This window comes from Canis aureus, chromosome 23, assembly GCF_053574225.1.
Source record: "Canis aureus isolate CA01 chromosome 23, VMU_Caureus_v.1.0, whole genome shotgun sequence".
NCBI lineage: Eukaryota > Metazoa > Chordata > Mammalia > Carnivora > Canidae > Canis > Canis aureus.
The window spans coordinates 12,276,544-12,303,566 of record NC_135633.1 but is presented as its reverse complement, the minus strand read 5'-3'; the positions used below and the strand labels follow the sequence as shown (position 1 = coordinate 12,303,566).

Sequence of the window (27,023 nt, the reverse complement as noted above, 5' to 3'; positions counted from 1 at the left end):
CCCCAGGCACACTGCTTCGATGTGCCGAAGGCATTACATGGCACAAATGAGCTGGGGAAATCGGGTACCAAAGAAGCATTAAAAACAGGCTTTTCTGGCCTCCCAGGGAAGGCTAGGGTTTCGGCTCTGCTCCCATCTCCTCACATTTTCCACTGATGTCACCCCAGGCAAATAATTGGTGGAGAGAAGACTTAAAGTGGAAGCAGGGCGGCAGGGGCAGGGGCGGGGGAGGCTGTGTGAACACAGCAGTGGGATGGAGAGAGAAGCAAGGGATGCTCTGGTCCCAGCTGTGAGCGAGGGGGACAGCACCCTCACTCAGAAGCAGCACTCCAGGCCCGCCATGTGCTGCATGATGAAACCTTCCTCTTGTTTCTTGTTCAAAAACATGCTAGCAAGGTATGCTTCTCCTCAGGAGCACAGAGACTCCTGCTTCAGGCCAGCCCTGGACCTTGGCTCCCACCATCCCAGCTGGGGAGGCAGCATGGCATCGTAGGCAAACATGAGCCTGCAGGAAGGGGGTTCTGGCCCGCCTCTACTGCCCCGTGTGCCAAGGGACATCCTCAGCCTTTCTCGGGGCCTTGGCTGTAGCAGGTGCTTGGCCAGGAACTTTGGTTGTATAATGGACCGTTCAGTGAATGCATTACCAAAACCCAATGTGAAGGTCTCTGCAGATAAACCTCTTCAAACCAGCAGAAATTCAAGAAATATTAATTCAGTGCCTTATACATGCCAGGCATTGTGCTGGGTACTTTTTTTTTTTAAAGATTTTATTTATTTATTCATGAGAGAGAGAGAGAGAGACAGAGACAGAGAGACAGAGAGACAGAGAGAGAGGCAGAGGGAGAAGCAGGCTCCATGCAGGGAGCCTGATGTGGACTCAATCCCAGGATTCCAGGATCATGTCCTGGGCCGAAGGCAGGTGCTAAACCGCTGAGCCACCCAGGAATCCCCTGTTGGGTACTTCCACATAAATCATCAACATGTTTCTTTTAAAAAAAATTATTGGTTATTTATGTTGTGTGATGTGATCACTTTGTTAAGCACTGCTGATGAAGCAGTAAGCAAGACAGACACAATCTCGGTCTTCTCAGAACTCATGTTCTATTTCCCTCATTTGTACCTGGCAACATGAGGACATAATATCATTAGCTGCATTTTACTGTGGAGGAGATAGTAGCTCAGAGGTGGAGTGACTTGCCCAAGGTCACACAGCAGTCAAGAGCAGAGTGAGAAGTGGAAACTCGCTCTTCTGGCTTTAAAATCACATTTCTTTCCAATATGCTACCCTGAACCCCCATGCACAGAATATCAGGGGATGCTGAAACCATCTCCCCAGCCTACTGGAAAGAAAGGGGAGAGAGGGAAAGAGAGAAAGATGCAGAGACAGAAAAGAGAGGAGAGTAAGCTTCTGCTCTGAAATTCTGACATCAAAATATTTTTGTAAATGCTGTCTTCAGCCATCATTTGCCAGGTGGCCAAAGCCCTGACCCGCCCAAATTCTATTCTTCCTCTCCAAATATTTTTTATACCACCCAGGCAAGAAATGCTGAAGGGCCAACCAAAAAAATAAGGCTCTAATAATAATAATAGGCTTGCATTAAACCAAATAAAGTCATTCTGAAATGACTAAAGAGAAATAGCAGAGGAGAAATGCCCCTGGGCTCACGCTCTGTTTATGCACTGCACATTATACCTTTTCATCACAATTACCTAAAGTGGTACATTTGTACTTCCATAATGTATGGAATTCATTACATAGTTTTGCAATGAAATTATCACACTGTGCCTGGGACATCTGCACCCTGTCATACATCATTCTATTCATTTCTAGTTAATTTAATCCCAATATCTGCCCACATGATAAGACAGATGTTCAGCTACGCTGCAGCTTCAATGGCTTTCTGCCTTGAAGAAACTCGAAGCCGTTGAAAGAAATGACATCTTTCAGACAGAAAGCTCACAGTATTAAAAAGTTTGGGGGTTTTGCCACTTGACTATTATCAGCTTTATTATTCGTTGGTCTATCATCGTAACTTCTGCCGTGAGGATCGACATGTGAGATTAACAGAGGCATAAGTCTAATGGGAGTGTTTCTATGAGTATTTCTATAGCCACTAGAAATGAATCCCCATCAAAACTGGTTTAGAAATATCTGCACATCACTCAAAAAGAAAGAAAATCCAGACATTTCACACTATGACATTAGTCACAGTTGACGCTTCGCAGGGAGAGGGAGGGAAGCTATTGTTGCTCGGGTCTGGACCATTCACTTGCACCAGTCTGGACACCTGTTCACCTGACCTCCTCCACTCTGCCCGGGGTGGCAGTGACCATGACGGCGATGCCACCACCAGCATCCGTGACTTGTGACCCTCCACACTTTCCACCACTTGCCCGATTGTGCGTCCCACACCAGAAAGTGCTCGGGCCTTGGAGGTGGCTTTCCTTGGGTGTGAATTCTGGCTCTGCTGCTCACTGTCGGGGTAACTCTGGGTGAGCTACTCAGCCCACATGGAGCCTCATTTCCACCATCTGCATGAGGTAAAGATGACAGTTATTTCACAGAGGTGCAAAGATCAGATGGGATGACACTCATAACATATTGAGCACTGTGCTCAGTTCAATAATATCAATAATGCTTTTAAAAATAGGAGGACGATTTTTTATATATGAAAAACATCTAGTGTAGCTCCTACCTCACGGTAGCCTCTAAGGATACAGTGGATGTTATTATTACTAATCACATCACTATTACTGCTGTTGTTGTTCAATAAAGCCTGTTATAAAGAAAACAATTTTTGCACCCCAAAGCCATGTGGAAACAATTTCCGATTTTTGCAATTGCGAACTATTGTTTTTATTAGATCACGCGCAAATTGCAGTGGATCCTGGAATTCTGTGGGCATTAAAGGGGCTTTGGGGTCAGGGAGTCACACAGATGAAATAAAAACATTGGAGCTGGAACACAAAGTTATAATTGTATCCCTTATTCAACTGTCAGGTAGGCTACACCCTGAGGACGGGAGGAATCATTGCCTGATAGGAAAAGAACCTAATTGTTTTCAGAGCCATTTGCTCAAGAAACATTTAGTGAGTGGTGAGGCCCACAAACTGTGCTGGGCTATGATGTGATCTGCTAACACAGATTCTGTGTTAATGTGACATATAAATATTGTATGTACATATACATACATACACATACACAAATATTTTTATGCAGCTATAATTTTAATATGGGAGTATATTCTAGCACCAAATAATGCACTATCCCATGGGTCTAGATGGAGTCTTTCTTGTTTCGGGATCTCCTGCTACCTTAGCATGCTGGTTGCTCACCATGTTGCCGGCGTACTGCTTTGGAGGTATCACCTAGTTTTAAGAGAACCTTGCTAATCCAGCCTATTGAATATGATCAGTAGAAAATCTTCAATGTTTTTTTTTTTTTCACCCCCTAAGAATAGTTCAATATATTGGCTCTCCATTCTCTGTTCTTACTTCTCTTCTCTACTGTTCCAAACTCCCTTATTTATACACTCATGCATTCACGGTACTTATTTTCTGCATTGTACTTCAAATGCATTTTCTTTCACTTTTTGTTGTTGTTGTTGTTTAGATTTATTTATTTATTTTAAAGAGACAGCAAGTTTTGAGCAGGGGCAGGGGCAAAGGGAGAGGGAAGGAGAGAATCTCAAGCAGACTCCAGGCTGAGCACAGAGCCCTTCTAACATGGTCATAGGCATAGCAAGTGGCTTTTTAATTACTTCAGTGAAGGACTGTTTGAAGTCTGGCTGTACACACATCTTTGCCACCCCATTCCACAAAATTGCTTCTTCTTGAGTTGCTCTTTCTGGAGTGACTTCGGAGCTAACCTAGAGATGACCAGGAGTCAGGGAAAAGACAGTCAGGGAAAAGACAGGGAGGGTACACAGTCTTTGCTTTTTCTCATCTAATAAGAAAATAGAAGGCATGGACTTCTGGATGGTCCAACAGGAAATAATGATTCAAAGCCAAGCCAAAATAGAGCACATGTTGCAGTGCTTACAATACAGAGCCATATTGTAAAAGAACATGGGGACACGGGGATGGGATTCGCCCTTAGGCAAGCAGTCCTGGACCCCCTAGGCCTTCCCATCAGCAGTGTCAGTGAGAGGCCAGGATTCAGAATGACCCGGTTTCCTGGCCAGAGTTAGAAGTCCTGTTCCTGAGATGGCTGCCCCAAGTGTTACAAAATATCAGAGATAAAAGTGGCCATAGAGACCAGCTGGTTCAATGATCTTTTACAGAAGAGACACATGACACTGACAAGCATGTTTCGCCCTTTCTCACTGCATACACCCTTTTATCTTTGTGTCCCAAGCACCTAGCCCAGGGCTTAGCCCATGGTGGAAGTGCAGTGACCATTCAAGAACTCACGTGGGATGAGGCCCAGGGAATTCCCAGGGTGCACCCAATCAGTGGCAGAGGCCTCCGTGGAACCCACATTCCCCAGCTCAGCTGTCCTTATCTCTAGATCTGGTCATCAGACAGATACACTTTTCCCCAGAGCCATGAACCCAGAAGGTCTCACAGTCAGAAATGACATGCTGGAGGGCCAATCATCCCATTACTTTCATCACTCACAACATTGCCCATCTGCCCATGCCCTGCAACATTTGCCCCATCAGCAGTGAAAGGCCAAACCCCTTTGCTATCTGGGTGCCTTTTTTTTGACATCTCTAACTTGAGGTGATTGTTCCACATCACTAGCATATACATAAGTCCTTCACAAATCTTTAATGAACGAACAGGAGAATGAATGAGCAACCAGGTATTTATTTAGGTTTCAGCTTATAAGCTAACAACTATTATAAGTAAACTCCTCAAGTTCTGCTTTAACAAGAAATCGAAGGTAGTCCCTGAGCTTTCCGGAAGAAAATGTTATAAATCATGAGTTAGGCTTGGCATGGGCTCAGGGGCAGAGTGTAGCCCAGGTGCTTGCTCTCGCCTGACAAGATAATTAGGTGGTGGGAGAAAGAGGGAGGAAGGAAAGGGTACATTTTGGTTTTGTGGAAGGGGACAGGGTGGGAAAGCAGAACCAAAGGTGGGATAAAAAAAAAAAAAATAGTCACTATTTCTACTCCAAATTACTCTGACGTTGCTGACACCATAAAAGAAGATGCTTTCTTGCTGTTCTAACTAGTGTCTCCCTCCTATCCACACTTGGCTTCTGCTCCTACCATTCCCGCATGATCTCTGCTTCGGGGTTCCTCCCTCCTCTCCTGGAGCAAGTTCATTCTAGGCCCGCTTCCTAAGAGGCAGAATTGGATCAACCTGGCAGCCTATTTCCAAACTGCAAAGGGGTGCTTTTAGCAGGAGACACCTAGCCTAGTTGCTCGGGTCACATAGATCTGGCTTCAACAATCAGCTTGGCAAATCGTGCTTTGTTTGATGTAGGGCAAACCGTGCATCTCCTCTGTGTAAACTGGAAATAATAATGATGTTATCACATCGTAGGACTGGATGAAATAGAATAACCCCTGCAAGGGGATCAGCATGCTTTGTACCTTTGTATAAAGATATCATCCCCTCTCTAGCTCCAGTTTGCACTGGGCCAACCACTTACAGGCAGCACCAATTTTGTTCCCAAAGAGCCACCATTGCTTAAATGGATGGAAAAATGGGGGCCTTTCCTCTGTGGTTTGCTGCAAGAGTAGTTGCTTTTCCTAGATCCTGGAAGCCAGCTTAATATTGAGTTCCCTGGCTGGGGGCCTCCAGATAAGCCCTGAGCATATTGAACTCCAGCTGTTGAGCTGAGGAACAGCTGGAAATTACACAATTGACACCTAAATGGAGGCGATGATCCTTGCACAATCGCCTCTCGATTACCTGCACGTAGCTTTCTGCCTCGGCCTTGCTGATTTGTAAGTGGTTGCCAGGGCCCGTGCTGACTTCTCCAGCTGGCCCAGGGCTGGAATGGCGTCTCTGTGATGGTGGTCAGGGTGGTATGTGCGTGCCTGTGTACACACGTGATTAGCACAGCCAGATTCCCACATAGCCTGGGGAGTGCATACTGATTTCTCTCGTCTGCGCCTCTGCTTCCTACTGTACCAAGCAACCTGAAGCAGTCCTTCAAACAGTCATATATTGGGCAGAGCAGAACCATTCTTGACTGCTTTTCAGCCCCGGGGCTTACAGCAGCGATTGTTCCTGAGAGACTCTACACGGAAGGCAGAATGGTGCACTAGGAAAAGCATAAACATGTGCTCTCGCAAAGGCCAGTTCCCAACTTGGCTGTGTCCTGCTGTATGACCTTGGGCAAGTTAGTTATTTTCTCTGTCTCACAAATACCTTGCCCAAGGTCACATTCAGGACTATTGCCCCTGAAGCCCCTCTGTTTAACCACTGGGCAATACTGCCTTCCTCATTTCTGCATGAATCCAGTCTCATCCCATACAGGTATGTGCTCCTATAGGCCTTACCACCCTAACGCCACCACTCCCTTTAAAGCAAACTGGGGATGTCTTTGTAACCCCCATAGAGATGGGAGCCTCCCTATTTCCCTTCCAGTCTCTCTTTTATTAAAGACAAAGAGAAGAAAATAAGTATTTTGTATAATTATTATGTATCAGTGGCAAAGGTTGCCAATATATCCATCAAGTTGTTGCATTTCTGATTTTTAGATGGGGTTTCTGAGGATCATCGAGGTAAAGTGACTTACCTGTGTTCACATAGGGGGTGAACAAAATAGCTTGCTTGCTTGGGTGACCAGCAAGGGTGGAGAAGCAGCAGCTCAGCCAGATGGCAAGGTCATGAGATGCTAGACTGAAGCTCACCCCCTTATTTTGTGGCAGTGACCAGGGAGAAGGCCTGTGGGGATGACAAGAGACCCTAAGTGACTTACGGAGGACAGCAAAGGAACCATATGGCAGAGATCAGGACAAGTGGGAAGAATGGCTCTGAGTCCCCATGTAACCCTGCTGAGGAGAAGGGGGTTGGGGCAAAGGGGCTGAGGAGTAAGGGAGGCTGGAATAAGGACAGAGACTTCTCTGGTCATTTTTCATTATTATTGACCTATCATGTAACTCTTCCTTCTTAAACAAGAGCAATGTAATGGGAAATATCTGTCACACATTTCCAGAAAGAGCATCCCTATCTTCTGTGTGCATTCAGAGAATATATTTGGAGTGCCTGCTTAGGGCCAGCCACTGTTGGAGACTCAGGGAATACAACAATGGGCAAGACCAATAAGGTCCCTGGCCCCATAGAGTTTTGTTCCTATGTCAGAACATAAATGATGAACAAAGAGCCTGGTGGTTCCGACCCTGGGCTGGTACTGCCTTCCAAGGGGGCACATTGCATATCTGTAGGAGATGTGGTGGATGGGGTGTGGGGGTGGATACCAAAATGATTCCCTCCACACACCTTATGCCTGCTCTGGCAATCAGGTTATACCAGGAGTGTGACATGCTAAGTGTCCTGCAATCAAAGATTCACTTCTGCAGAGTGAAGATTTGTCCTCACTAAACAGCCAGCGGTACTCTGGCTAAGAATAGGATATATGAAAACACAAGAAATAAGAAATAAGGAAACTCCAGACAGAAGAAAATGTCATGCAGGAAAGAAAACAGGGTGATGAGATTGAGGGGACATCAGGACCTACTCCGGATTGGCTGATGTGGTGGATTGAATGGTGGCTCCCAAAAGACATATTTGTGTCCTAAGGCCCAGAATCTGTGAATGTGACCTTATGTGGAAAAAGGGTCTTTGTGGATGAGATAAAGTAAGGATCTTGACATGAGGAGATCATTCTGGATGATCCAGGGGAGGCTTAAATCCAACGATGTATGTCCTAGCAGAAAAGCAGAAGAGATTTGGTCAGATGGAAGAGGAGATGTAGACATACAGGGTAGATAGTCATGTGAAGATGGGAGTGATTGTCTGAAAGCCCAAGAAGACAAGGACTGCCACAGCCGCCAGAAGTTAGGAGAGAAGCATGGAACATACTTCCCCCCAGAACCTCCACAGCGAGTGTGGCCTCCAGCACCGTGACATAATGTATCTGTTACAGCAAATGATCCTGAAGAGCTCACATTTATGCTGAGACCTTACTGCAAAGAGGGATGAGCCACATGGGAGGCCCTAGAGCACCTAAAACCTGACTTCTTTAGATAGGAAGAGAGATGAAGTCCAGGCCAAAAAAGATCCAAGCAAGGGGCAGAATGGAGTAGCTTAACCAGAGTCAAGCACCCTGGACCTGACTCCAGGCTTCAAGTCCTGGTTCTACTAATTAGTAGCTGTGCTGTGGCTGTGGGCAAGTTACGATTTGAGCCTCCCTCTTCTTCACCCAAAAACAAGTCTAATAATAGTGCTCCTCCTGAGTTGAAAGGAATGAGTTAATAGTCATTAACTCACTGCTTGGCATGGACTATGAGCTCTCAATAAATGGTAACTATAATCACCATTATTATTATTAGAAATCACAAATGGCCAGGATTCTCTCTGCTGACCACAAAGGCTTACGTGGGAAGGCTGAAGCTGAGTGTAGAGCTATGGAAGAGCCACCTTTGGCCAGCTGAGTCTCCAGGGTTGGTACTTATTTCAAGTCAGTTGCCTTGGTAGGGGCGGGAAGGGAGCCACCAGGTCACAGCTTACTGTTCTCATAGGAGTACAGTGCTGGAGGACAGCTCAGCTGGAGCTGTGCACAGCTGTCAGGTTCCTGCCTTCCAGAGATCCATGTACATGCCACCCAGCTCCCCCTTTAAAGGCATAAAGCTGCTTGATAAACAGGTGACTGTCAGGTCCTCTGATCCTGCACCTGAGGGCCGGAGGGAAGGGAGAGGCCCTCTGAGCTCCTTTCACAGGACCCAAGGAGCTGGCTTGGCAAGCACAGTCCTGCACCTCACCCGCCCCTCTTTGAGCATTTCAGGTCCCCAGGGGGAAAAAAAATCTGGTGCAGATGAAGAGGTTTCAAGAGGAGTGGCTGGTAAATCACCTCCCAGATAGGACACTGATTCCCAACCTGCAGTCGGCTGATGAGGGGAGGAGGCCACAGGAACACACTGAGGGCTGAGCAAGGTAGGGGTGAAGACTTGATGAGGGGAGGCCACAGGGACATGCTGAGGGCTGAGCAAAGGTAGAGGTAAAGACTTGATTAGCAGGCAGGTTCATTCAGTCCATGAGTAGTCACGGTGGGCCTACTACACCCCAGGCGTGTGCCAGGTTCTTAGATACAAAGATAAGCCAGATTAGCCAGTGCTACCCTCCAGGCACAGATGGTCCAGTGGAGAATCTGAGCCTAAACCAGTAACTGCACAGATAAGCGCACAAATACAAAGTTAGAACAACTTGCTAAAGCCCCCAGAGTCCCCATTGCTTTTTCCTGGGGCTTCTGATCCCACCCAACCAGGCACAGGACTCCTTCTACTGCACATCCATCCATCTGTCCTGGGCTCAGAGAGGGGCCTCCCCTTCATAACTCTACCAGGCTCAGTTCCTAGCCTTAGTCCCCGAATGAGTCCCTCCCTGCAGATGTGAATATGAACTTTTCCTCTTTACAAGTTTTTCAAGAGAAAAGGTAATAATTATTTAAACAAGAGGATATTGATCACCTTTAACCAAAAATTCTGTGCTTATCAAGTACAGCTAAGTTTTCAGGTGTGGGCTGGGTGTCCTCTTAAGATTCACACAGTCATTCTACCCCCTTTTCCCCCCATCTGCTCTCACAGTTATAAAGTTGTCAGGTACTGGCTTCTGTTGTGTACAGTTAAAAAAAGATAACTCAGAGGCCGGTATCCATTGATGAGGTGAAATACCACTCCTCATTTCTAGATTCCCAATAATTCCAGAGTCTTCTTTGCTTACAATGATTTCACTATTTCTACAGAGTGGAAAGACTAAGCATTAAAAAATGTGTCTGGCCATCTATACACTGGCAAGCCTCACCAGGGACACAGTCACCCTTAACAGTGGCTGGCAAGCAAGAATGTGTGTGTGAAACCAGCAATTATCAGGATTTTCAGCAACAGAATCATTTTGGAACCGGCCACTACCTTTTATACCGGTTGGCATTAGCTGCAGACCTGGACGCTAATACAGATCTAATATTAAAGTATCAGACACAGCATTATGCATAAAAAGGTGTCCCAGCTCTTCATTGTTTGCCAACACAACTCCCAGTGTGCCTTAGGACTGAGAACAAAGACTAATTTGTGATTACAAAGGTCCACTAACCAATATGCCATCTCAGGTATTTTTAAACTAGACTTGTGTGCATTCCTAACCCAGGTTTGTGGGTATGTGCAGGTGCGCATGTGCACCAAGCATTAGAAACCGGCTTTGTAGACCTCTACCCTACCTATCTGACAAAGACTAGAAGGCCCAGTTTCATCACTCAAATGCACAGAGTTCACCTAGTAGGAGAGGTGTACACAAATATGTACACAAATAACAGTATGTACACAAATAACAGAACACATAACATGAATGCTATCAACAATGCCTGAAGAGAACAACACAGAATTCTGGAGGGAGAGAGAAACCTCTGGTTGAATTCCTGGGGCTTCAGAGGTTTGATCTGTCCTTGAGGGTTTCACTGAATAGGCAAAGTCCTTTTAGACAGATTGTATGGCATAAACAAAGGTATGGAGGAGTAAAGGAGGAGAAAGTCAAGAACAGTGATCCAAGTAATCATGAAACCTTTTGCAGGTAACAGGTGTTCAATTCAGGGGGTCTACTGGAGATTTTACCCTAAAACATCCTTTGTATCTTTCAACCTGTCACTTCTCACCTCCTAAAACTTCACCAGCAATTAAAACTTTTTTGTTCTCCTCATATTTACCTGGACCTCCTGCAGGTGCTTTATCTGCCCTGCAAGTGGTCAGGCTACCCTTCAAGACTGGCCCCCTGAGAAGGTAACCAGATCCTAATCCTTGTAAGTATTCAACCCAAGGCAGAATGTGTTGTTTGAAATATGATAAATAACATATAGGTCCGGGCATTATAAATTAAGCCAATAAGCAAATATTAGTTGTTGATGTTGCATTCAATGGCAGTCATGTTGATGACGATCATGTCTATCAGATGAGAGGTGGAATAGAGACCTAGCAGACTTGAGGCAAGAAAGCAAGTTTCCGAGAGAATTAAGTGATCACTCAAGGTCGTCCAGCTATTGAACGGTGGAGGTGGGGAAGGGAGCACGTCTTCTGAGTCTTTTTCACGGTACTGCGCTGCCTGTGTAGTATTTAATATTCAAATCTAGCAATATCCATTTCCATCTGCCTCAATAAATTATAGGTTTCTAAAAATGGCACTACTGGGTGTTAGCATCTCTGTTAGAAATCCCAAAGTTAAAAATAGTTTTCAAACATCAGGGATTTTACCTTCAAAAGTTATATTCAGATTATTGTATAATTTGGGCAATGAAATGCACTCTCATTATGTGTCCATTGGCACTGACTTTTTGTCCATTTGGAGAAGTCTAGGGTAGAAGTTAAGGACTCTGGAACCACACTGCTTGGTTTTGATTGACATACTAAAGTGCAGGGCCTTAAGCAGGATTCTTAAACTTTCTCTCAGTTTCCTCATCTAGAAAATAGCGATAAAAATAGTCCTTAGCTTATAAGATGTGAGAATAGAAAACGTTAATACATATTAAGTTGTTAGAACAGTGTCTGGCAATGGTAAGAGTATAATAAAAGCCTGCTACTATTATTATCATCAGCTAATACAGTTATTTTACATAGCAGAAGCTCTTGATGCCCATATTAATGGCTCAGAATTTGATTAGAATCAAGCATGCCATTTCCTTGTCCATGTACCTCTACTCCTTGTGGCTAGATCTGAGTTACTCAAAGCCCTAAATCTATTAGGGTCCAGGTAGGAAAGAGATGGCACAATCAAGCAAGTAATAAAGGAGAATTTAATGAAGCAACTATTTATAGAGGTGTGGGATGGATCAAAGGAAACCCATTAAGAGTGGTGCAGCCCCTCAGGGGTAGCAACAGTGGGAGCCACGGCCACTCCTCTGTCTGAAAGAACAAGTCAGGGGGCACTTAGGGGAGCCAAAAGGGAGAGTTAGAGCTGTCAAAGAGGGTCACTTGATCAGAGCTGTAGCCTTCACAAAGAAATATCATCATCCACAGTACTGTAGTAGAGAGGGAGCCAGGTCCCATGTTCCATTTTCCTGCTGGTGCTTTCCACTGACCAAACCCGACCACAGACAGAGGGCAAGAGAGTCCGAGCAAAGCAATCCATAGAAGTTAGTCTCCCATGCACAGAGCTACACAGAGACTGACAGAAAGGTCCGGAGGAGGGATCCCTGGGTGGCGCAGCGGTTTGGCCCAGGGCGCGATCCTGGAGACCCCAGATCGAATCCCACATCGGGCTCCCGGTGCATGGAGCCTGCTTCTCCCTCTGCCTGTGTCTCTGCCTCTCTCTCTCTCTCTGTGACTGTCATAAATAAATAAATAAATAAATAAATAAATAAATAAATAAATAAATAATAAATAAAAGAAAGGTCCGGAGGAGCCAGTGGAAAGATCCAACACAATCTCTTTCTCACTTTCCTATGAGATCCTATAGAAAATTTACCAATGGAGCAATATGGCCATAACCATAATTAAAGGGATAGCTGTTCCTTAAGCCTTCCCAACCAGAACGTGGCTCATGAAAAACTTCTCAGCTCAGTATTTTCTATTTTAAATCCTGCTAGAGTTTTCTGCAATTAAACTAGTGAACGAAATAAAGCACACCCCAGACTGCAAAAGGCATGAGATTTGGCACTTTAATTCCGAGTTCAGGTATGAGTTCTACTTCTTGTCACCTGACTGAATGAAGTAAAAAATTACAGTGAGGACAGGTGAAATAAGATATGAAAAATATTTAAACAGTACAAGCAACAGGTCTTGATAAATGCTTAGATGTTGGGGGCAAGTATGGAAGGATAAGGTGGAAGAAACCAGGAAGATGGCAAAGCCATGGACTAAGGCGACCCAGAGAAGGAGATGGTTTGTCTTTCCCTACAGGAGCACTTATTATTCCTGCTCTTTCTTCAAAGCCCTAAAGTCCTTCACTTTCCTGGTAAATGGACTCAGGAAGAAATATTCACAGTAGTAACTGCTGAGATCTATACTGGCCCAGGTCCCTAGCACCGAGCAGCCACCTTGGACACTCAATAAGGAGTTTGGACCGATTCCCTATTAACTAGGAATCTGCAATCTCAGGAGAGGGATAATTAGCACAAGTGGTGCAATTTGGCTTGTCCTCAACTAAAAGCTGCAAGGAGACAATCAACATCAAAAAGCCTCTTGGTCCGGAAGTCTGCAAGGAAGTGGCTAAGGGTGGAGGGATTTTGATTTTGTGCTTTTAATTTTCAGCTGAACCAGGCCCTAATTGGAACAATATCATTAATTACACATTTGTCCCCATGTGATCTCTCTAGGCCCATAATCTGCTGCAGATAAGGATCTCTACCACGGGATAGTTTATTATCGTGTCCTCTATCTTTCAGTTAAAGGCAGTGTGGGATGGCTTGTTTTGCTGCTAAGATAGCAAATGCAGCTGGCAAATTTATTGGGTTTACCCCTCCCTATCCAAACAGATTGCTCTTCTCTCCCTCCCTTGCTGATGACATCTCCTGCAAAGAATTGCAATAATTAAGATGTCTGGTCACCAATGTCCACAAAGGAGGGAGATGTGCTTTTATAACTAACTCCCAGTGAAAAAGCTTCCCAAGAATTTGCTTGGGTCAAAGGCTTTTCAGACTTTTCTGAACTAAGTGATAAACCTCTATTGAGCATCTGTGGTGTACTGGAATTATGGGGACACAGTGACATTAAAACATGGCCTCTGCCATCAAGTAGCTTAGATTTAAGTTAGGAAGACAACTGCATACACACACGCAGGTGACCACAATGTAAGTCAGAGGACCTAGGCTTGCTTCTGACTCCAATGAGCTTAGGATCATGGAGTATCTCTGAGCCCACATAGTCCCAGAATCTTCCCCTATAAAAGGGCATCAAAATGCTTAGCTCGTAGGATTGTTTTGAGAATTAAAATAGAGACTGCTTGTGAAGGCATCTTAAAAACAAATGTAATCATTATTACTTATTGTGAATTACAAAGTAAATTGAAAATAACTTAATTTTCCAATGATGCCAAGTGCAGAAGTAATTTTTGGCATTATCCACTTACGAAAATTATTTAATCATCTAAAAAGTTGCTTGGAATAACCAGAAAATACTCATGTTATACTGTTAAAATGAAAAATAGGGAATAAAAATGTCAGCATGGTTCAATTTCAAGTTTGCAAAAAACAACATACAGGAAAAAATGCAAGGAGAAACACCAAGATATTAAATTAAATATTAAATGTTGAAACGACATCTTTCTTAGCAGCAATAACACCTAGCATCCAGATCTTGGTTTCTAAATACCATTCCCCCACTGGAAGGAGCCAGGAATCCTTAGAAAAATGGCTGATTCCAGGGCTGAAACTGGGAAGATGTAAGATGTGCTTCAGAAATCATCTTGTCCCCAACAGTATGGAAGTGCGCCAAAAAAAATGGCAGCAGGGTGTCAACATGGCACAGAACCCAGTTTCAAGTGACTCCCACTGGCCAAATCTAGGACAGTTTGAGAATCTGAAAAAATAATAGTAATGGGTTATAATCCATGGAATAAATAAGAATCCACGAGCTCATAATTAATTTCAGCATAGTGCAATTTCAAATTTATAAAAATAATGTATGGGGGGAATATTAATTAATGAATTTAATGAAAAAAAACTGAAGAGAATAGAAAATTCTTATGATTTGGATCCCTGGGTGGCGCAGCGGTTTGGCGCCTGCCTTTGGCCCAGGGCGTGATCCTGCCTTTGGCCCAGGGTGTGATCCTGGAGACCCGGGATCGAATCCCACGTCGGGCTCCCGGTGCTTGGAGCCTGCTTCTCCCTCTGCCTGTGTCTCTGCCTCTCTCTCTCTCTCTCTGTGACTATCATAAACAATAAAAAAAATCAACAACAACAAAAAAAAGAAAATTCTTATGATTTCAACAAATGAATAAAAAATCACAAATTAGAAAATCACTATTTGACAACCATAATAATAAGTGATTCAAGCAAGAATTATCAATATCTGCTTAAACTAATGCAGGTGAAATTTTAATGAGGAACAAAATACCTACTTTGTCTCACAGGTAGATCTTCTCCCAAAATCCTTATTAATTTCAAAGTGTAAGAAGGGTAACTTTACACCCGTAGATAACCACCTGTGTCTACTCTGTAGATACCACCTTAGTGAACAAATCAAAGTTAACATTTTTAGTAATGGGAAGAATGCATATCCTGTGACTGATATAATGTAAGGAGAGGGTCATTGCTTTACCACTTTGACGTTCATGCCAAAAATGCTTAATTTGAATCTGAATCACAGGGGAGGGGGGGAAATGTTACACCTAAATTGAGAGATGGTGTGCAAAACTGACCAGGACTCTTCAGGAGTGACAAGATAATGAAAGAAAGAAAAGAAAAGCACAGAGGAACTAACTGTCCCAATTTCAAGGAGACTGAAGAGGCATGAAGAATAAATGCAATGCATGATCATGGATTAGCTCCAGGAGCAGATTTTTTTTCTTTTGCCATACAAGACATTTTTGAGACAATTAGAGATATTTGATTAAGGACTATCAATTAGATAATAGCATAGTACCAAGGTTCATTTCCTAATTTTGCTAAATTAGCTTTTGTTATGAAAGAGATTATCCTTTTTTCAAGGAAATATATCCTTAAGTAATTCAGAATAAAAAGGGATCATGTCTCCAACTCATCCCAAATTGGTTCAGAAAAAAAAAAATGATAGACACATATATGTGGCAAGAACAATGACATATATGTGATAAAATGTAAATATTCAGGGCATCTGAGAAAGAAGGGTATGTAGAATTATTTATACTATTGTTGCAGATTTTTGGTAAGCTTGACTTATTTAAAAATAAAAAGTTTAAAATATAGTAGTGTTGCACAATAGGAAAATGTTTTTCTTCTTTCTTACACTTCTAAAATGTTCTATAATTAGTATGTAGATAGATAAATAGATGCATATATACATACACACATGTGAAATTAAGTTTTTATGTCACTCCATTAACACTACTTCCCTTGTATTAAAGTACTCATACTGTAATACAGTGGATATAGTCAAATTATGACTGTATCCTTCAGCAAAAGGGCATCCCTCACTTGCTTGAGTTTCTGAAGGGCAAAAGGTAAACTATGATTAATAAAGCAATCAGATAGAAACTAATGAAATTCTACCGTTGCAACCCAGAGGCCTGGGACAGGACCACTGTGGGCCCCAAAGAGCTACTAGTCTAATATCCAGATGTATCAGTAAGCTATGTGATGGTAGGAAGCCCACAATAACAAAAGTCCCCAAATTTCAGAGGCTTCTTTCAAAAGAGATTTATTTCTTACATTATATGTGGACTGTAGATTGACTACATTTTGGGCTGGGGGGAAGGGGGAAGGCTTCTCAATCCTAGAAATCAGACTGGGAAAGCATCCTCTATATTGGTATCATGCCAAAGAAAACAGATCAAAAGAGCTAATGGGAACGTGCATTGCTTCTTAAAGCTTCTGTTCTTTCATACATGGCACATGACAATTTCACTCCTATTTCATTAAGCAGAAATTATATAACTTATCGGAAAACAGGGCAAAGAACTATACTTATTCCATAGGGAAGCTTAGCAAATCACATGGCAAGAGGTAGAGATATATAATCTTGTTGGAAAGGAGAAATAAAAAGTTAGGAACAATGAAATAGTATCCCACAATGAGTATCCTGCTCACAAATATTTGCTTTCCTCCTTTCTGCACATAAAACATACTCAGTTATCAAAGGAGAAAGCCAAAAGGCTCATGAGAGTAAGTCAACAGCCTGGGTTCTCATAATAGTCTCTATATCAAAAGATGATCAAAATGTAGCTAGGCTTGTCTTGATCCAGAGACCTATGAACTAAAACCAAACCAAAACAAAAGATATTTATCTTTTCTTTTCCCAAACTCAACATGTGTCAGTGGAATGGAGCTAGGATAACTGCAATGAGCTTCTCCTACAAATTTTTCTAATGGAAAAATTTGGCACCAAGTGGACACTGGTCCATAGCAATTTTGAAATATGACTGAGCAAATACTGTAAACCCATATCTGGGAGTAGGAAATATTCTTTGATTAGATACCAAGACTCCCTGCATGCCAGCATTGCTCTCCATGGCTCTTGGCTCCATACTTTGATCATTCCTTTCTTTTCCATTATCCTCTTTGGACACATTTATAGAGAACACTAGAGAATATTCTGTCCTTGGAAGCTGAGTGGTAGAAATTTGGAGGCCCTAAAGTTATTTTGTATCTTTAATAGCTACAATCTCTTAATTCATGACTATGGCCGTTTTGGAAATAAAAATCTCTCAAAAACATTATAGGCTTTTTCACCAATCAAATTTATGTGTTAACAGCCATGCTCAGAAATCTTTTCAAGACATACCTCTCTTTCCAGAATTAATTAGAAGTGCTTCAAACTTATCATGCTTTCATGAGAGAGAAAACTGTTAGTTTCCTTTCCATTTACTATTTTGTCCAATTTAAATAATTTGCTGAGCATCACCTAATTCATTTAAAGGTTTTCACAAAAGGTGTGTAGTTTACACCCTGGATTTGAACTTGGCCCTTGAAGCCAAAATACAATTAGCCTTTTTGGCTCAGCACATTTTTCAGTTTAACTTTTCTACGTTGTAGATGAGAATCAGTTGTATCCTACAAGTCCCAAAAGTTCTTGAGTCTCTCCCTTTGATTCCTGCTTGAAAACCAGACAAGTACTTCTCAACTCATTTTTGTCCTATAGTATCTGTCACACGCAGCTAAGAACAAGCAAGCCACATGAGTCTCATTCTGTCTGCCAAGCTCTGCATCTAAAGCCACAGTATCATTAGGTGAATTATTGGTCTTCCAAGTTATCCTGGGAAATAGTCTGACCAAATGTTGAGGCACTGCCTGACATGACTCACTCTGTTGCCAATTTCAATAATAGCGTCTTCCCTGCCCACTGCCTGGCTATGAGCTAGTGCCACCTAATTTGGTTGTTTTTGTTTCATTGTGTTTTGTTATGGTAACACCTCACTTCTGGTACTAGTTTCTGCATTAGTCAGCTTTCACTGGGTGAGACCATGGTAACAACCTAAAATTTCAGGGACTTCCCAAAACAGAGGTTTCTTTTGTTTGTGTGTAAAGGGAGCCAGTGAAGGCTGATATATCCACTTCTTGACTAGAATGTGATTTCAAAAGCAAAAAGCCACTGTTTCAGAGATGGTGTTATCATAGCCAGGAAATCCCATGAGAGGAGAGAAAAGGTCTCCTCCTTCGGGTAGTCCTTAGTACAGTGAATGACCTCACCATCTATCTTGCTTCCCAAAGCTACAAATAGGTAGATGAGTAATCCTCTACTTCTCTCCCTGCTTTACCCCCTACATCCTCCAGCCAGCAAGTAAAAATATTCCTGGCAACCAGAATGTTACCTGACTCACTGTGTAGTCTCTAATTGTTTGTTGTTGTTGTTTATGCTAATGCACAAAAGTACCTGACCAAAAGAAAATCTAATGTTTATTAGATTGCACTCTGAAGCAGGGACTCTAGTGCCCATAGCTGTTTAGTGAGGATGCAAGGAGCCAAATCCAGGCCTGGCTCATTGGAATGCTCCTGCCCTTTTCATTTACCACATACTTCTACCAGTCATTGTTTGGGGGCTAACTGGAGGACTATAAGGAAAGGCTGCACAGATCCTAATTTGCCATTATCTAATCTCTGGCTGTGCATGTCAAATATGCCAACCATAAGGGGTAACATGACCTATGTATTCATACATAGTGCTCAAGACAGAGCACCATGGACTCACGATATGTGGGATCAAGGACTACCTGGACACATGCCCAGGATCATCTTCATCTGCATCTGAAGGGCTGACGAGCATCACTTTGATTTAAGAGGATCCTCTTGAGAAGTATTAGTTCCTCCTTCTAAACTCTAGGATTACTCAGGAGAGAGAGCCTTATGCTGCTGATTTAAATATACCTGGCCATTCTTCTCACCAGCCAAGAAATTACGACAGTAGCATAGCACTCAGATCCTTGAATCCAAGAAACTGATGACAGTTCATAGTAAAAGATCCACTATTCAAAGATATGATGACCTCCAGTGAAGCACACCTCCCAGTATTCATGCCCTTGTACAGTCTCCTCCCACAACGAAGCTGGCTTGGGCTATGACTCCTTTCAATAGATGTAATGCAGCACTATGCCATACCACTTCTGAGCCTAAGCTTTAAGAGTATGTGATGACCATGTTTGTAATTTTAGGATCCCTAAGCTGCAAGGCAAGAGATCATGCCACCTGCGAAAAAGCACACTTGGGGAAACCAAATGGAGAGGACACTTGGAAAGGGAAGGGCCCTAAAATACATAAAGATAGAAAGACCCAGACTCAACTTCCTAGACAAATTCATCAGCCTTTCCCAGTTTCCATAATTATCATGAAAGGTCAAGTGAAATAATGGTGCTGTTTAAAGGCACAAAGCACATAGGTTTGTGCTATCGCACACTCAGTCAACAATAAGCATGTGTTCAGTATTGAGCTCAGCCAGACTGTGGTGGTTAGAATAGGGAAGGGGATGTCAACCCTATCCTGAAGGATCTGCCATCGGAGAACAAAACACACTTGTGTGCAGAGATGACACTGTATGCTGAGATGTTGTCCCACTCAGTTCTTGTCAGAATCAAGAGATGGAAGGGAAGCAAAGAAGGTCAGGGTGGGGGACGGGGCTGGGGGCGGTGTGCACCTCTGAAGGTCAGAACACATAACGAGGCTGTCACACCACCTCTCCTTGGGGAGGAAAATTTGTTATGGCATATTCTGGGAAAATCAACTAACTTGTCATGGGCTCTGCTGGTGAAGCTTTATTTCAGGGAACAGAATCTTGGAAGAAAGAGAACACGGTAATGTGGCATTATCCCCAAGATGCTAGAATTCTAGCCTACTCTTCTCCAGAGGACACAGGGACCTTTCTGAGTCTGATTATCCTCTGAATTAGCCTTCAGCTCCTGGAAATGGCTTCTAGTCCCCAGAGAGAGATCAAAATTTCCTGGAAAAGAGCCACAACAGGGATAAGCATAGCTATACACTAATAGAGCAAGACAGAGCACCATGGACTCACGATATGTGGGGCCAAGGACTAAAAAGACATAAATTAGGGAAAGTTTAATTCACTTCAGGCTGTAGTAGCCACAGTGGCCCTCAGCGGTCAGAAAAGCTGCACAGACTTCTGGAACCACTAAAACAGGTGTCCTAGACAACCTGTCAGGGCTGAAACTGAGTTCCATTCTCAGTGACCCTTCCACATGCCTGCTTCTGCCAGATGAAAGAGCCCTTCTCTAGACTTAACAGAATTCTAGAAGCAGATATTTAAGATTCCAGTCAACATCTTGCTTTTCTCAGCATCTCAGCATGAGATGTTAATGGTTATAAGTTGGACAGACTTATCTCAAGACATATTGGGACCTCAGCAGTATAGACTAAAGAAATAGAGAAGAAAAAAGGACTAACCTTTCTCTAAGGGGATCCCCAAAAGACCTTCTAGATGTTCAAATGCATGAGCCTAAGCTTGAATGAAACTGTAGTTTCTGTCAAAAAAAATCTACTCAGTGGGTCAATACAACAAGAACTCCAGTATGAGTGGATCAGTGTGTCAGGAATTATGGTAAATCAGCAATTCAGAGGCCATATGGGACCATGAATGACCTCTAGGACCACTGAATAATGGGGTGAGTGCAACAAGATTAATTCTGGGCTCCACCATATAGAGGAGCTGGTCCTACAAATACTCTGCCAGTTTGGTGAGAATTTCCTCAGGGGGATGGACTTGATGGAAAACACTAGTGCTTACAACTTGAGAGGTCAAGGATTGATCATCTCAGTGATGGAGTGCTCTCAGTTTCCTCCAGTTTTCTAGAACTTTCCCTATTAGACCCCTTCAATCCCTGCATCCATATAACCACATCAATGTTTGGCTCATGTTCTGGAAGACCAGCTCTCAACACATATCTCTATATGTGGTGTATTTTACGTTTTTTCATTTTTTAAAGGTTTTATTTATCTATTTAAGAGAGAGAGAGAGAGAGATAACACAAGCAGGGGGAGGGGAGAGGCAGAGGGAGGGAAGAAGCAAGCAGACTCTCCATTGAGCAGGGAGCCCTATTTTGGCATCTATCCCGGGACTCTTGGATCATGACCTGAGCTGAAGACAGATGGTTAACTGACTGGGCCAACCTGGTACCCCTATGGTTCACTTTTAAGGCTATTTCCATGTTGTGACCAACGACTCAGCTTCTTTCTCCTACCAATGCTCAGAACCAGAGACCCCTCCCTAGGTTGAAATTTTACCTTGACATTTATCCTCCTCTCAGAGGTCTCTAAGTCAGTCAGCGATTACCTCATTACTCTACCCCAGCCTTACAATATTCTAAACCGCAGCCTCCTTTTCTCCAGCAGGTTATACTAAAAGATTTCTTGTCCTATTAAACCCTTTTAAATATGCCTAAGCCTCTTTTCCAGCCAAGTAGATCCCATATACCTCATAGAGATATTTTAATGAAGTGAGGTAGAAATATAGATCCAGACACCAAAAGACTATACAACTTTTATAGTTATAGAATTTTTTTCCCAAACAATATTTTATACAGTGGATCAGTATGTGTAAATAACCCACACGTACCAAGCTGCTCTGGACTGAAGTAAGAGCAAGAGAGAGTTTTCCCAGGCAGAGCCTTAGACCTCCAAGGACTCAGGCTCACAGGTCATAGGAAGAAAACCACTGACCCAGACCAAGTCACTTAATTTACAAGGGAGAACACCGAGCCCCAAGAGTAGACAAAGTTTCCCCAGTCACAGAGTAAGCTGGTATTAGAAACTAAGCCAAAAACAATGTCTGCTCTGACTTTACACAAAGATTTTTCTGCTCTGTCAGGGCTGTCAAAAATTCACCCAGGATACCCATGGAATCAGATAATCAAGTTCATCAAAATATATCCATTTGACTTGCTCTGTGTTATCTGGGAAATGTGCAAAATAACAAATCTGACATAATGTCAAAGCATATTTATTTCATGGATCCCCATCAGAATCATACAACCTTTTACTTTTAGGAAAACCAGAAAATGCTCATATTGAATAAAAAGCATATGTTGATTACATTAAAATATCATTCAGAAGATGTGGTATATGTATACAATGGAATATTACTCAGCCATTCATTAGAAACGACAAATACCCACCATTTGCTTCGATGTGGATGGAACTGGAGGGTATTATGCTGGGTGAAACAAGTCAATCGGAGAAGGACAAACATTATATGGTCTCATTCATGGTCTCATTCATTTGGGGAATATAAAAAGTAGTGAAAGGGAATAAAGGGGAAAGGAGAAAAATGAGTGGAAATATCAGAAAGGGAGACAGAACATGAAAGACTCCTAACTCTGGGAAACGAACTAGGGGCGGTGGAAGGGGAGGTGGGCGGGGGGTGGGGGTGACTGGGTTACGGGCACTGACGTGGGCACTTGACGGGATGAGCACTGGGTGTTATTCTATATGTTGGCAAATTGAACACCAATAAAAAATAAATTTATATAAAAAATAAATAAGTTAAATTGATAAAAAAAAATCATTCAAATGTGCTTTATTTTCTTTAAGGATTTAATTAATTTATTTGACAGCACAAGCAGGGAGAGCAGCAGAGGGAGGAGGGGAAGCAGCCTCCCCACTGAGCAGATACCCTGACATGGGGCTCCATCCCAGGACCATGGGATCATGACCCCGGGATCATGACCTGAGCCGAAGGCAGATGCTTAACTGTCTGAGCAATCTAGGTGCTCCCAAATGTGCTTTTAAAAAATGCAGTTTTCTAATGAATCCTTGAAATCATCTTTCTATAGAAAACTAAGTTATTAATCTAAAGAGACTCAATGTATCTGTTCATGGTCAATGCAAGAGCTGGAATCAGCAGTTCCTTGAAACACATGCAGAAAACTTAGCAGGATATGAGCTCTGGCGATACCTGCACAGAGGGTGAAGTTAGCCTAGGGATTCAAGTTTTATAACATGCATATGGTGGCCATATTTCCTAAACGAAAAATCAGGACACATGGTTGACAAGTAAGAATATCCTTATGGGGACAATGGAATAGATACAGCAACCAGGAATGTTCCAAAGAACCTGGAACATATGGCCCAGAAAGAGAGGCTGCAGAAGCAATTTTGCAAGGCTTGTCTCCTTCACAATGAATCTTCTTATTCCAGGGTTAGGAGACCAGTGTGTATTCCCAGTGTCTGGGTCCTTAACTTTCACTTTGTGGTAAGGCAAACTTTATTATGGAAAAAGAAACAGAAAAGTCTTTGAAAAACTAAAGTACTATGGAAATATACATGGCCATCAGTATTAAAACACTACAAAAACATACAATTTATTGTTTAGTGTGCTGGGTAAAATATTTGTTCATTCATCAATTCAATAAATATTCATCTGCCCATTTTGTATTAGGGACTGTGCTGGGCGCTGAAGATAGAGTGAACTTTGATCTTTGCCCTCATAAAGCTTACAGTCTAAAAGACAGCATATTCACATAATAATAGCCAAGGCTTAATAGTCACAGTCATAGCGAACAGACCACTTGCTACCTTTCCAACCATTTTTTGTGTGATAGAGTATAACATGCATGCCTTTTAACATCAGAGCTAGGTTTAGATACTTAATATCTACATAAATTGGAACAAGACATTTCATTGTTTTGAGCCTCAATTGCCTAATCTTTTATATGGGAATAATTAACAGCTTTTCTTCACAGGGGAAAAAACTAAATGAGGTAAGTATATTAAATGCTTCTATGGAGACAGTCCTAGAGTTTTATTCTTTATAGTAAAGGTATACAAGTGTAATGCAAAAATGTCAGTTTATTAAGGCATCCAGATAAATAATCTCTGTAGAAGCCGTTATGAACTGCCTAGAATACAAGGGCTCATATAGCCCTTTATTCAATTCACTCAGACTTAGAAGTGACTTGCCTCAAGCAAAGATCTGTTCTGCCTGCACCAGTTTTTGGGTACATCTTTGGTACGAATGTGTTCAAAGCGATTAATTAGTGAAGCTTGAAAACTCGGGCAAGGAGTGTGGCCTACCAGTTATCCCAGCTATCTTGCAAAGAGCTAGGGCTTTATACAGTGGACAGGAACCCTCTTGCAGGTGGGAAAGGGCTCCCCACTTTCTTTAGGGGATCTAGTCAGATGAATGGTGGATCGTCTCATACTACGTGCCAGGTGGTGAAATGGCTTGGGTCACAAAAAGGCACGTCTGGAGGCAGGATGGTGTAGGGTCTCTGAGCAAAACATGGCTTGCCAGCCAGATATGACTGTTTTCTAGTTTATGCTCTGGATGTACTTCCCTTTTCTCGTCTCCAGCTTTAATAAAGCTGTGTGGAAGTGGGCAAGCCTTTTACAGCTCTGCAGAGAAGTATTAAGGTGCTGTGTATAATAGTCTAGCAAGACAGTTTCAAGTCCTTACCACACACAGACACACCCTCAAATATCTGACACACAACTTTGTGAATGTCTGGGATGGCATGTCCCCCACATTATGCCCCCATAGGCTGGCTTTCAACCAGAGAAATGGCTGTGGTTGGTCTTAAAACAAAAGAGGTAATGGTGAGGTCTTGATGCAACATGTTGTATCAACTCTCTCCCCTACATCTCCCTGATGCTTATGGTATCATCGGGTCGTAGCCCAAAATGGTATCTGTTGCCTCAGTTCCAGGCTGTAGTGGCCTTCCTCCCCCTTTTCTGCTATGCAGACAATCAAAGGAATGAGTGTAGCCTCCACCAGAACCAGCCGGTGGGTAGCACGGGAAGAGGAGTTATTTTGCAGGCAACACTCAATTCTGATGAAGCCATAACTGAGTGATGAAGAAAGTGATGGGGGTCGCCAGAGGCAGGAAGCAGAGGCCTGCCTCTCCACAGTGGCGCCTCAGCCTGTGCTTCTCTTCTGGCTGCGCTCCAGAGGTCCAGTCTCCAGACATGCAGGCCGTGCAGACAGAAAAGAAATTCTCTAGGGGCCAGAAAAGCCAACTGGGCACCTGGGAACTTAGCCACCACTGACATGTATGGCATTCTTGCCATAACAACTGGTTAAAGGTAATAAACTCCCTCTTATTGAAATGCCAAGTGACTAGCACTATTCGCTTTTGCCTTCAACAAAAGAGAAAAAGATTCCAAAGGAAGAAAAATAACCCCAACTTGTTCCCTGAACAGTGAGGCAAGAATTAGAAGAGACAGCCTACGTTTAAGTAGAGCCCATCAATGGGTCCCTTCATGTTCATCGTCCCCACACATTCCTTCTGTCAAAACTCTTAAGCAGGAGATTTGCTTTGGTGGGTGTGCTATAAATTATGATTGTTATGATATCCTGATTTTTAAACATATAGACTCAAACCCCTTGTTCATACTCCTTCAGAGACCACAGGTACTTGTTCTGACGTCACAGATGCTCACATGATAGACAGGCTCACTCAGCTGTCGCACCCGTTACCTGCCCGATGCTCCCTGAGGCATCCACAGGTGAGGGACCAACCACCCATGGGGAAAAGTTCTCCTTTTGAGAACTTCCTCTTCTCACAAAGCTCTTTTCTTCTCCCTCCTGCCTCACACAACTTTTACTTTTCTCATCATTTTACGTTACCATGTCTTGTGTTGTAACGGAACCAGAACTCTGTCTTCACTGACGATGGCCTCGTCTACAACTCCGACACCAGCTATATAACCAAATTTCAGCTCTCAGGCAGACTGATTTTGCTCAGTAAACTTTCATATGTGTTGTTGGGAGTTTCAAATCACTTTTAGCCAATTTCAGAAATTTGTGTCTGCTCTCTCTGTCTCTCACACACACACTTAAATACTAACACCGCTGGTCTCACGGGTTGGTTGACTCACACTTATCACTGTCTCCAAGCAGAGGCTCATATGTTAGTCTCAGCTCTCTTCCTTGAAGAAATGCCAATCCCTCCTGCCTTCCAACCCGGGTGAGCCCACCTGCATTACTAAAAATCACCACGTCATTTGCCCTGGAAAACTCTGCAGACCTCGCACAGATAGTCAAAGTGTTTGGGGGTAAAATGAACTACCTTCATGGTATTGCCAAGTAACTCGTGGGGAGGAGGCCTCAGAAGTCACCGCGGGCCTAACTGCAAGCCTGTGAATCTTTGCAAAGCAGGATCCTTTTAGTGCAGGATTCCTCCGGGCTACAGAAAGTGCCCTTGAGTGTATAAAGATGGATGCGAGGCTGCTGTCCACACTTCAGGCTGCAGCAGAACTTGTGCATTTTTTTTAAAACGGTGTCTAAGTTGTTTTTCCAGCTCAAAACTGAGACATGAAAATGGCATTTTTAGCCAGTAACTCATACATTTAGATTCCTGGTTTTTAGGTTTTGGAAAAAATGCACCTAGTTGTTTTCTTATTACAATACTGCTGGTTTTGTTCACCGGTCCATGTTTTTCTTGGACTGTGGTGGAGTGGAATGTTTTAAATTACGGGCTTTTGCTTTTTTGCCCTCCGATGTCTACTAAATAAGTCTATCGTCTAATTCTAAAATTGTGAGGCAGCAAACATGCACTTGTAGCCAACAAAGCTACATTTTTATTCCAGAAAGGGTATTTCTGTTCTAAATTTACAGCAAAATAGCTCTGGAGACAAAGGCAGGATTTCGGCCAAACCAGACGTGCTTCTTTATAATGGCATGTGGCTTTCAGTGCCTTGCTAAGTAGTCTACCTTACTAAATGCTTCTCTTCATTATTATCGTCTATTGGAAAGGCTCTGAAGCCTCAGCTGATACGTATTTAAAAAAAAAAAAAAAAGATTGGCTAAGTTTTGATTCAGCCCTTAAAACAAAGCTCAACAACAACA

General features: G+C 42.9%; 1 long non-coding RNA gene across 10 annotated transcripts in view; it reads right to left on the bottom strand.

Moving 5' to 3' along the window:
• Positions 1-1,981: 1,981 nt before the first annotated feature.
• LOC144294607 (uncharacterized) overlaps positions 1,982-27,023 on the bottom strand; it is a 141,878-nt gene continuing 116,836 nt past the window's right edge. For all 10 annotated transcript variants that reach the window (XR_013361961.1, XR_013361958.1, XR_013361960.1 and 7 more), the window contains 2 exons: positions 6,698-6,846; positions 1,982-2,532 (listed from right to left, as the gene is read on the bottom strand). This is a non-coding gene — a long non-coding RNA (uncharacterized LOC144294607). The remainder of the gene's footprint in view (positions 2,533-6,697; positions 6,847-27,023) is intronic.